General features: G+C 44.1%; 1 protein-coding gene across 1 annotated transcript in view; it reads right to left on the reverse strand.

Moving 5' to 3' along the window:
* nalcn (sodium leak channel, non-selective) overlaps positions 1 to 12,551 on the reverse strand; it is a 112,244-nt gene that overhangs the window by 24,590 nt on the left and 75,103 nt on the right. The window lies entirely within an intron of this gene.

The following is a 12,551-nucleotide window of genomic DNA, read 5'->3' on the forward strand; positions in this document are numbered from 1 at the left end:
ACAAAAGGAGGGAAGAAAAGAACAGATTATGCTGGAATGGTTAATGCAGAAAAAGTAAATGTTTAGAAATAATATGCATGCTTCAAGCTGGAGAAAGGTAGCACAGACTGGGTGAGACATGGCAGAGAAAATTAAACCAATTATTTCTATTTAATAACATCTAGTAGGAAGGGGTGTGTGGGTGGATAAATATTTCCTGGCATGTATTCTCTTTTCTGGGAGACTCGAGATAACCCTGATAATGCGTTTCAGATTAGGCCGGGAGGTGAACTGAGTTTTGGGCCCAGACGGTGAACGAATGAGGGCTTATCATAAAGAGCAGGCGACCCCACGGTCCAGCATATTGATTGGGCTGTCTGTCTCTCTCTTTTGCGCGTCTACCAATGTATCCCCTCCATTTCTGTGTGTGTGTACATCTGTGTGTGTGTGTGTGTGTGTGTGTGTGTGTGTGTGTGTGTGTGTGTGTGTGTGTGTGTGTGTGTGTGTGTGTGTGTGTGTGTGTGTGTGTGTGTGTGTGTGTGTGTGTGTGTGTGTGTGTGTGTGTGTGTGTGTGTGTGTGTGTGTGTGTGTGTGTGTGTGTGTGCGTGTGTGTGTGTGTGTGCGTGCGTGCGTGCGTGCGTGCGTGCGCGCTGCCCACTGGTATTTCTATTCCTGGCTGTCTGACTCCATGAGTTCCTGACTGTCTGAAAGCACCCTTTCTGTTTTTTAAGGGATAATGGCTGAGTATGTGTGTGTTTGTGAGTGTGTGAGGGGGCATGACAAAGGACAAACGATAATCTGCCTATCCATTCCCTCTCTCTGGAAAACTAACATGAAGGCTATGTGGATTTCATCTGCCTCAAGCGGCACACTGTGAAAGATGGAATTATGTCGTCCACCTTTTCCCAGCCAGGCTTTTCTGTCTGCATACAGAGAGAAGAAGAGGAAAGTACAGTATAGGCAAGGAGACAGTGAGAAACTAAATAAATGGTAAACAGGCTTTCTAACATTGACTATGAAACAAAGTTGTGGAGGAGATTGCAGATAGACTGGTAGAGTTGGGAGCTTGTGATATAAAATGCAGCAGTCAAAGTGACGCCAGTGAGGCTAACGTGGCTAGGAAAGTTAATAAAACATCCTCTTTTCATCTTCTCTTCTACTGCGACATTGAGGCTATAAAATAAGTCCACAAAAAAGAGTTGAGGCAACCTCTTTGGTGTTAAGGTCAGAGACAGAATATAAAGCAAGGCTTCTTCTCCAACAGTGCAGTTTGCTGGAGGAAACTTGCAGAAAAGTGCTGAGGTCATCTCAAACAGCATACCTTGACTGTTATTAGTCTGTTGAATGCCCGGCAACCACTGAGGCAAAAGTACCCAACCCACGGACACACATGCGTGCAAAAACACACCCACACAGTGCAGTGTTCATGTGGGAACCCGCTTGTCCCACAGGTCCTAATCAATTGAGGCCAAGTCAGCGAGATGTACAGCATATCTCTACGGTTCAACAGCCTTCTCTGCAGCAGTATCCCATTAGAGTTAAGCTTACAGTACCATCACCCCCCCCAGCCCCTCCCCTCCATCTCACTTTCTTTCTCTGCATTACTCTCATGGTTGATTTGCTTCATGCTCACTTTCTCTCCCTCTCACCCTGTCTCCGTGAAAAGTGTTCCTCTTCCGCTAATGAACACCTATCCGATGCCACTCAGTGTTAAACCTGCCCTGATCACTCCTACCCCTGTCTACTTAATGAACCAAGTAGATAGCGTTTCGAAAATACTTCACTTATTAATTCTGTACAATTTATCCATCCGTTATTTATATGGGCTTCTGGGAAGCCACACATGCCATGAAAATGAATGAGCTGAATGGTGCTGCGTTTTAATTTCGATTTACCGCCAGAAAACAAAACTTTTATCCACTCGACCGTGGGATCATTTCGTAGATTCCCCCTATGTAGGGGCATGTCTGTCACGCCTTAGAGCCATTAATGTCCTGAGCTATAGAGACATAATTATGGGAGATAGCGGGGTAGTCGGGCTGCAGTCCCTTGAGTATTGATATTATGTAACATTGTTTGCACAGCGAGCGGGGGCACAGCACGGTGCAGCCGTATAGGCTTGCATCACTATATACCTGCTAAAGCATCAGGGCCCTAAAGCCTCGTCGATATGCTGATCAATAAGACACACATGTATTAGTAAGAGCTCAGGTATAGAGCACACGCCAGCGCAATCCACTCGCTATTGATTGCAGGCTTAGCGTGATTTCCTAACAGGAGGAATCACTTTCTAATGAAGGAAAACTGTACAAGCTGTATGAACAACAGAATGTGGAGGCACAACTATGTTTAAAACCACGTCTTTGCATGTACAGTGTGTGTGTGTGTGTGTATTTTTTTTCTTTGAGTTTGTGTCTGCTCATATTATACACACAAGTGTGCATATATGCATGTGCACAAGATAAAATGTGTCAGGTTTCTTTCTATCAGTGTGAGTGGTTGATAAATCAAAGACTGCCATAGCTCAGAAGCAGTGTAGCCTAGCAGCAGTGGTGGACAGTAACGAAGTACATTTACTTGAGTACTGTACTTCAGTACATTTGACGTGTGTGGTGGTTATGTGTACTTTACTTGAGTATTTGTAATAGTAATATTTGACCAGGAGTATCTATACTTTGACTCAAGTGCTGGGGTGGAGTACTTTGTCCACCACTGCCTAGCAGCGGGGCTGAGACTAATGTGTTTTGCCTTCAGAGCCATTCAGGTGTTAGGCCTGGGCTTTCTTCTCCCAATTCAGACCAATTTCAAGCTTGGATGGACAAGGAGATTTACATTAAGGGATTCCAGAGCTTTGTTAGCCAGGGACCAGAGGTGGACTGAGCACCTGTGCTGGTCTTTGGTATATGAAAGGACATGAGGATCATACTGTATGGGTCTACAGTATGTGTATGACACACATACAGAAATAATGATCTCGCTATCGAGACATCTTTTAAAGAGGATATATTAAAAAAAGGAATCTCATGTGCAGTAAACTCCAGGCTGAAACAGAGAAGACACGACCCTTTTAGAACTATTATCGATAAAAACAACAACAACAGAAAAACTGTCATTTACATTATTGTTAAATCACACGTCTCAATCAGCGTTTAGATGTGAACTTTAAGAGCTGCTGCCAGGGGAAGTCTTGCAGGGGAATGCCTGGCAGACAGCATGCTGAATTGGCGGAATGACAAACCGCTTCTGTCCATCTGAAGGCAGACGCCACTTATGGTATCTGTTTGATTTACAGAATTCAGCTGCTTTGATCTCTATCTGAGAGGGAACACAACACTATGGGTTCTGCTGTGAGGCGGGCTGCCTCCTTCAATGATTCCATCCCAGGGGTATGAAAGCCCTTTGGGAGGGCTGACTGTCAGTACCAGAACACTTTCACAAAGGATCTCGCTGTTGTCTGCAAATAACCACAGAGCCAGACGAGGTAGCAATGCAGTAAAAATCTGAAAAAATAACGTCCCAGAGAGGACATCATTTGATCTGAAGAAGGGTTTTGAATGTGCTCTGGATGGCGGTATCAAGCCGAATCATTTTGCTGTGAAGCCTTTTATCAAAGCGAGTATTGACTATTGCATTGAGTGTGAATGCACACTCTACTGGCGAGTAGAACTCTTTAACGAGTCCTCCGAAAAAGTGCCTCGGAGGCGTGTGAATATAATGTGTGATATCTGTTAGAATGGACAATGAGACAATGGGGATCTGATGAATGGTCGCCCACACAGCCTGCTGCCCACACGCACCGAGATATGGAGCTGGTGGGAGGACATTAATTCAACACTATTTCACCATTCAAAACACTGAAACCTGCTGTTCTCGACTACAGCTGCCCCGCTCTGCTCTGTCACATCTGTGTGTGTGATGTGTGATCATAGCACAAGCAGTGTAGCTGTTAATAGGCCTTCGGAGATCCATCATAGGTTATGGCATGAGAAAGGTATCAAACTACAATTGTATGTGTGATGTGTGTATGTGATTACAGGAGTACAGTGGAACGGCAAAACCATGCATTTGTGTGCCAACACACAAACATGCCAAGATGCTTCCCTTCCTTTGCATTCTTGGATGGGCTCCCAAGAACCCAGGGCCAGCCACTGGACCCAGGGGAGGAAGGAGGGAATGCGGGTTAGCAGGGTCGCCCTCTTCCTCTCATTAGCTGGGCAATGAGCCGTGCTCTGGAGCCTGTAAACTCCCCAGACCAACGTTACTGAACTGCACCTCAGATACCTCACAATACAAAAGCTTGTCTTGCTTAACACTGGGACTAAATACAATGCAAGTGTATTGCATGCTTGTGTCTGCAGAACATGCAGAGTACAGGTTTCACTAAATATGGATTTGAAACAGGAGGAATTGTTAACTGAATGTAAACGCTGAATAACAGACAGGAACAGGGACAATGGGTGATTTTTTTTGGGGTGTGAGGTAGTATCTATCTACCGTATATATTTCATGAATCTCTGCCTGTCTGTCTGTCCTTTGCATATCTCACGAACCACTCATCCTGACTTCACACTTGGCAGGTGTATTGCTTGGGACCCAAGGAAGTGCAGTGTCAAGATGATCCACATCACCATGCACCAGTGAACAGGCACTGCACCAGTTTGAATAATTCTCATTTGAATTAAGCAATTGCGGCCCTCTATGAATTGTTTAATTGTGAGTGCATTATTATAGTATATTTGCATACATCCAACATCCAGTGCCAATTTTCCAGCGAGACAGGCTTGTTGTCTGGAGTGTCAGAATCCACCGGTAGAACAGTGAAGGTGACATTCAAGTGATAAGAACACATTGTCCAGGGGATTCTCTCAAGGCTATGCTCTTTTCTTCTCTCTTCACTCTCTCTCCTCCTCCTCCGTCACCTTTCTTCTTCTTCTCCTCTTAAATCCCCAAATGAATGCTTGGTCCAATACATCACACAAAATGGAGGAACGAGGCTTTCACTGTTAATTCATAAATAATGGAACATTCCGCTGGAGGCTGTAATACAATCACTTTGAAAACACATTTGACCTGTGGCTGCTTTGTCAAGACACACTAAGTGGAGTGTACGATGAAAATAACCAGCCAGAGCCCACACACTGACAGGGGCTATGTCAGACAGACAGACAGACATCCTGCAAGACAGACAGACAGACAGCCTGCAAGACAGAAAGACAGACAGACTTGTGAGCGCGCGCGCACGCACGCACGCACGCACGCACGCACGCACGCACGCACGGATCAGATGTTATTTGGGGGAGAGGAGCGATCTATCTATTATTGCCAGGGTGACATGGTATGAGCCTGTCACAGCTGCTCCTGACTACCCCTCCAAAACCTCATTCACATGCTGACTGCACCTCCTCGCCCCTCCTCTAGCTCCCTCTACGTCTCTGCTCCTCTTCTCTCCACCTCCATCACTCTCACTCTCGCCCAGTTCTGTCTTCTCTGTTTTTCTCCCCCACTGGTCAACTCCAGTACAGTACTTGGCTCCACTGATAAATTAGGGACAAGAGGAAGACAAGCAACCACGCAGGACTGGCTGGCAGCCTGGTGGCAATGCCAGCTTTGTCAAGCAGGGGTTACTGCCAGGACACAGTGATCAAACTATCCATGTTCCCCCAACTTGTGTTCTGTCATTCACACACACACACACACACTATTTATGTCCACAAAAAGTTAACAGCGTCTCCGCCATATATGGCGGCTGCCAATTTTGGCAGAGACAGCACAATACTTAGCCAATGTTTTTACCTCCTTTTTGGGCATCCCAAGTTGTTGAAGCCCTCTAACAAACAAATAGTCTGCACCTATAACCTAGCTCATCACACACACACACACACACACACACACACACACACACACTCTTTCTTTGTCTAGATCGTAACAGCCAGGCCAGCTCTATAAACGTGAATGTCTGTCACAGACTGATGAAGTTACAGCATTGATTGGTCTAAAAACGAACTAGCCAATCGCAGAGCAATCAGTCGCAAAGCATCAATTCAGGTTTTGGGATGTAGTCTCACTGGTCAGCCAGTTGGCCTAACAATGAACAAGCCAATCGCAGAGCAATAGTTCCTCCGGGCTAGGGGGTGTATATCCTAATAACCGAAAATCATCATCTGTTAGTTATTGGATACTGCAGATGACCATCATCAGGGGGATCTAAACTATCTTTCCGGGAGATGGGATCCAAAAGTCAGAGCACTCACAAACTGCAAAAGGATGGTAAAGCCATCAAAACATTTGTGTTCATATTTCAATAATGTAAAAATGTTTATTTTAAATGTTGAGTCGATTGATGAATGTTCAGTATGCAGGAAACTCTGATTTGTTTCTCAAATACAATGTTTAGGACTGACTCTCAACACTATTATTTGTAAGTGATCATGAAATTGTATTTATAATGCCCTTTACATTTGAACAAATCTCAAAGTGCTACAATAAGCATTTGCATAACAACCTTCACACCACTATAAACAAGATCTAAGAAAGCAGAAACAAAACATTAAAAAGATGAGGGCATAAAGCCTAGAGGTAAAACCAGTCTAGCTAAAAAAAAAAGCTTTGTTCTTAAACCCCAGCATCCTTATTGTGGGGAAGGCTTTCGCAGAAAATAGCAGATCGACAAGCTCGCGTTGCGCCGATCTACTATTTTCGGCGAAAGCTTTCCCCACAATAACAGAAAACAGAAAATACACTAGTATCCTGAGGGACTCCGGTCACCCATATGGGGTTAACCCATTCAATCCGGGAACGCATCTGTGTCACTTTAGATTTCTTTGGCTATTCAAAAATAGCAGATATACAAGCTGCACCGGGTGCCGCGCTATGAGCTTGCAGATATGCTATTTTTGAAAAATCGTAGCTTGGTCATGGGGGGTTTGAGGATGTTAGTGTTTGTAGAGCAGAGGTTGCGAGTCGAGGTTTGTAGGGAGACTAGTTCTTTGAGGTACCTTTCTACTGTACACATCTATTTATACTCTGTCGTGCGACGGTGTCACTCGCCGAAAATAGCAGATCTTCAAGCTCACAGCGCATATAAGTTAAGTATAAAGTTATAGTATAAATAAAACAGTGCAGACAACAACAAAAATAGCAACTCATGGAAGAATGGAGATCTGGCATCTCCACCTTCATGCCATATCACTCTAGTCACAATGCAGAACTCCTCCGTCACACCAGATGGAGGAGAAGGTTGATACATACAACAATATACAGCAATGTTCCGTGCTGCAGTCACAACAGGCATTTCTCCATTTATTGCCATTGTTGATGGGCGAAAAATCTGATTTGGGCGGAGCAGTCTTTAGGAACATCACCTAAGGATAATGCATTATACAGTTTACAGAAAGGAACCCCCCCTGTCCTCCCCCAATCTGATGAACATCACTATCAGTGGTCTGATACAATATAGTGAAACAATAAGTGACTCCCTTGATTAGCCTGGAAGAGAGAAATACAACAAACCTGTAGTCTACTGTAGGATGTGAAACGTGCCACTACCAATAATAGAAACTGCAGAATGGACGACATGCTTCAACTGCTTGGGCACGCACACACACACACACACACACACACACACACACACACACACACACACACACACACACACACACACACACACACACACACACACACACACACACACACACACACACACACACACACACACACACACACACACACACACACACACACACACACACACACACACACAGCTTAGAGACAATACTGACACACATGCACACAGAAACACACACATCTGCATAGTCTAGACATGACGTCCACAAGTGAATCCCTGTCGAAGTGTCCTTGAGCAAGACATGAATCCCTAACTGCTCCCCGGGCGCTGTACTAATTGCGCCCACTGCTCTTAACTCATTCACTGCCAGGCTTATTTCAAGCTTGTTGATCCATATGCCACAGGCAGGAAAAATGGAAAAGAGTGATTTTTTTCTCCGTTTACATTTTAACATTGAAGTGGATGGAGCATTAACTTTTTGAAAATCGTTTTCTCCTAGTTCCTTTGAGATAAAAAAATGAATGAAACACCAAAAAAAAAACAGTGGGGAAAACGAGTCATTTTCGATGCGCCATCACTCCGCAATGGCGGCTCGCGTGAGAGATGTTATTGTTCCAGGCGTTTGCCTGGACCATCTACCATCGTACACGCATCCATTGTTTACATTCGGGTGCTTGTCGTGGAGTCTACAGCTCTAAACAGCGCAGCGTTACAAACGGTGAGATCTCTGGCACTAAACGTACACTGTTTTAATAAAACTCTGGCACCGAATGTGTTAATTGTTAGGATGGGTTGCAGAGGAGAAATGTCACATACTGTATGTGCAAATGTACCGAGACTAAAAACACTGCCATCATAACTCAAAGTTCTTATGTATAGGGCTTGCACTAGATGGCAGTATGGTAAGATGGTATGATGTTAGGGGAACAACTGTATGACCTATCCATTGCTCCAACCACAAACTGAGCCACTGCATCAAATATTAAATACCATTCCAATATTCCTATAGCAGTTTATGCTGAAGAGACCTTTACTGGAGGACAGTGTGTGTCTCTTCATCTGACAGAGAATACCACAGGCCACCCTCTCCGTTTTGAATTCCTTGCTCACAGTTTTAACAGTTTGTGTGTGTGTGTGTGTGTGTGTGTGTGTGTGTGTGTGTGTGTGTGTGTGTGTGTGTGTGTGTGTGTGTGTGTGTGTGTGTGTGTGTGTGTGTGGTGTTCTTCTACACAATGTTTAACGTGTAATTTCATGTTTTGTTTCGTTGTTCACTTTTTTAACCTGACTCCTTCTAGGTTTCTCTGAGGATTACTATCACTCGGATGTCTGACGGGAGTTGAGTTGTGTTGCTGGAAGGGGGCTGCGGTTCTGGGCAGAGGAGTTTAGCACTATTTCTCAATAGTATCTGTAAGTGTTTACCACTATTTCCAGACCCGGAATATTTCCCTGAGTTTGAGCATATAGATTAGGAATTAGCATTTGAATACGATATGGCTGTCCATATTTATTTGAACCGGAGAGTGCACCTCCATTGAGGAATATAGACGCAACAAGCAGAGGAGGGAGACTGCACTATTGTTGTTGTTGCTGCATAGCGTTGTGTATTTTGTTTATTACAAGGAAGACCAAAAAGAACAATGGGTCATTTTGCACATTTCTAAATATGCCAACAATTTTAGACGCAACTGCGCTTCATCTTACTACCTTTGAAAGATTTATGCTTCACACTCCTGCTGGCTGCAGCTGCGATACAACCTGTCCTGTATTATCTCCACTCTGGGAATGGCATTTTTCTTCAGGAGAAGCTGCTTTTTCTTTTAGATACTCTCTTTGGCTAGCAGTAATAATACACGTGGATCTGCTTGTAGATATTCTATTATTACCAGTACCATTATTGTTATTATACTATGCTGCTGCAATGTCGGAGGAGACAAAAAAGGGTAATGTTTACTCTTATCTGTACACAAGACATAACATTAAAGACCATTGAAAACATAAACCACCCCTTAGAAATTGAAATCAGTTGTTGATTCAGCAAAATGAGATCATTCAAACAAATTGTCTTTCTCAGATTGTAGTCGATCGGTCAGATAGACAGACAGACAGACACACAGACAGACAGACAGAGGTTGTGTGAATTACGTAATAGATTTTTTGGTGCACTTATCATTTATATGTTAGATATACCCTGCATTTTCTGCCAATAATGCTTTGAATTCAATGTCAATTTTCCTAATCACTCTCAGATACATGGTGCCATTTCCCCTCCTTATTATAAAGCTAGTCTTACGTTGCTTACGATTGGAGATCTCCACCTACTGATACATCTGGTGACATCTAAATTCAATGTAGTTGTTGAACAGCGGCGAGAATGACCACTAACAAACCTACGCCCACCGATCGTATCACCAACCCAATATGAACGACCGTCCTAACGACTTTCGAATGGTTGTGTATACCGTAGTGTATCCCGTAATGTTTTCACCCAGTTTTAGCAACAATAGCTGTTTGATTGTCATCAGTCTCAGGATTTAGAGTCTAGTAAAAAAAGCAGGCACAGAGAAAGAGATAGCTAGCAAGAGAGAAAAAGAAAAGACAGAGGGAGAGGTCCCACGAGACACATCGTCCATTATAAAAACAGAGCTGCTCAAACGTGTGTCTGTCTGCCTGGATGAACGCAAATGGAATGGTGATGAAAGCAACATCGTCTTTCCTTCTTTCTCTCCTCCCTCTATCTTCCTCTCTCTAGCTTTTTACATCCTCCAACGTTTGAACAGTCTCTCCAACCTGTTCCACATGACTCAACTGGTTAGCCTGAGGACCTGTTGGATTGCGAAACAGGCAGTAACATGCTCAGGGGTCATTTTTTTTTTCTTTCTTATTTACTTTTTACCTGTTTAATATCTACTGGTATAAAGATTAAAATGTCTCCTATCTCCCGTCTCCCTTCCTCTGTTCCCCCAAGACACTTAAGGCTGGAGGCGGGGGTGATTTGTTGACAGTGGATAAGGCATCAGTCTCTGACATCACAACCCCCGGCGACCCATGAAGCCATATAGATGAAGGCGCGGCATTAACAGGCTGGGGTCCTTAGGGGGATTGGGGGTGGGGATGGAGGTTAGGGGTGGCATCGTCTGCTTGGCTACAACATCCAGCAGACAAACTACCTCAACTACCTCAAAAATCCAAGCAGAATATTAGCATTTTATTTTTTAAATTTTTCAGAAAATGGCGCTTTGGTGTCCCACGCCATTTGCGTGCACACCCACCCACCCACAAACACACCCACACACATACACACTCGTACATGTGTGTGTGGTGGGGGTGCTATGCTTCCCCCATCACTTCTATTTACAGTACCTCAGTTGCCTTCCTTTCTGTCGCCCTAGCTTCATCTCATTAAAACGTCCCCACCAACCTCATTTCTCACAATAAATACAGTATCCTAATCAACACTGATGAGTTGAGCATGGTCTGGTATGTGTGTGTGTGTATGCATGCGTGCGTGCGTGCGTGTGTCATTAGGCTCTTCCTGTTACCCCTGGTTCCTCACTCATCTGCATGGTGGAGTAAACTGGGTGTTCATTAGATTCACCCCCAATTACACTTGCTCCCCTAATTACTAATGATCCCTGGGGGTGTGTGTGTGTGTGTGTGTGTGTGTGTGTGTGTGTGTGTGTGTGTGTGCAAACATGCATGTCCGTGTACTGTATAGTGTGTGTGTGTGTGTGTGTGTGTGTGTGTGTGTGTGTGTGTGTGTGTGTGTGTGTGTGTGTGTGTGTGTGTGTGTGTGTGTGTGTGTGTGTGTGTGTGTGTGTGTGTGTTGGCCAAATTAACTCCCCTTTCTCAGCAGGTGATTACAATGCACGGATTCATGACTTTTTTTTTTGCCCGGCAACAGCCACACATCACATCATATAGGCCTGGACAAAAGTGCAGAAGCAACAACAATGCATTTCAACGAGGAGGCCAGTAAAGTGCACCGATCTGCTTGATCACTGTGAGATTAGCCCCCAATGCCCCCTCATATCCTCCTGCCATCTTCTGGCCTCGACTACAATATGAAAGCCAAATCAAGACGAATGGTCTGTCAGGGTTGACAGATGCAAGTCATTCCCCTGTAACGCTGCACTGTAATCATCAAATGATGACAGATGGCTTTCAGCTGCATGCCTTATTGATGAAGTCATTATCAAATATAAACAACGCAGTGCTAGCTGTTGCTACTCTACCCAGTACCCATACACACCTGGCCATGGCCATTCAGTGGGAAGGAGGCAGCATATTATACTATAAATACTATATTATACGCTATGAACTTGTAGATCTGCTATTTTTGAAACATCTTGAATTCTTTAGCAAATCTTTGAATATATATTTTTAAATCAAACATTTTTAACTCAAATCTTTGCTTCTGAGGGTCCCTGGAACAACATATTTTGAGATGGGGGTCGGCAGCCAAATACATCCTTTTGGGGGTCCTTGACATGAAAACGTTTGAGAACCACTGATATAGAAACATAGGTTTTTTCCAAAAACAGTTTTTTAGAAGACATTTGTAGAATCGGCCTCAGGTCTTAATGGGTTAACCTCCATGGTATGTTTTCTTCATATGACTCAGCCATCTGCTTATCCTTTTACTGACACCTCACCGGCATACTGCATGCTGTTTTAAATGGTTTGCGCCTACAGCGCCTTTACACAAAGTGCTGTTATAATGTGCGTTATGTTCACCCATTCACACACTGACAGCAGAGGCAACCATGCAAGGCACCAACCTGCTCATTAGGAACAGTTAGGGGTTCAGTGTCTTGCTCAAGGACACTTTGACACGAGGCCGGGAGGAACCGGGGATCAAACCGTAAAATGCCCAGTTCCCAAACGGCTGCTCTACCTCCTGAGCCATTGCCGCCCCATGCAGAGAATAGGATGCAAGCTTGCCCTTTGCATATAAAATGAAAATGAATTCCCTGGATAGGCTGTTCAAACTTAAGTTATTTGCACTAAA

Source organism: Gymnoscopelus braueri (genome assembly GCF_963280865.1).
Source record: "Gymnoscopelus braueri genome assembly, chromosome: 18".
Classification (NCBI taxonomy): Eukaryota; Metazoa; Chordata; class Actinopteri; order Myctophiformes; family Myctophidae; genus Gymnoscopelus; species Gymnoscopelus braueri.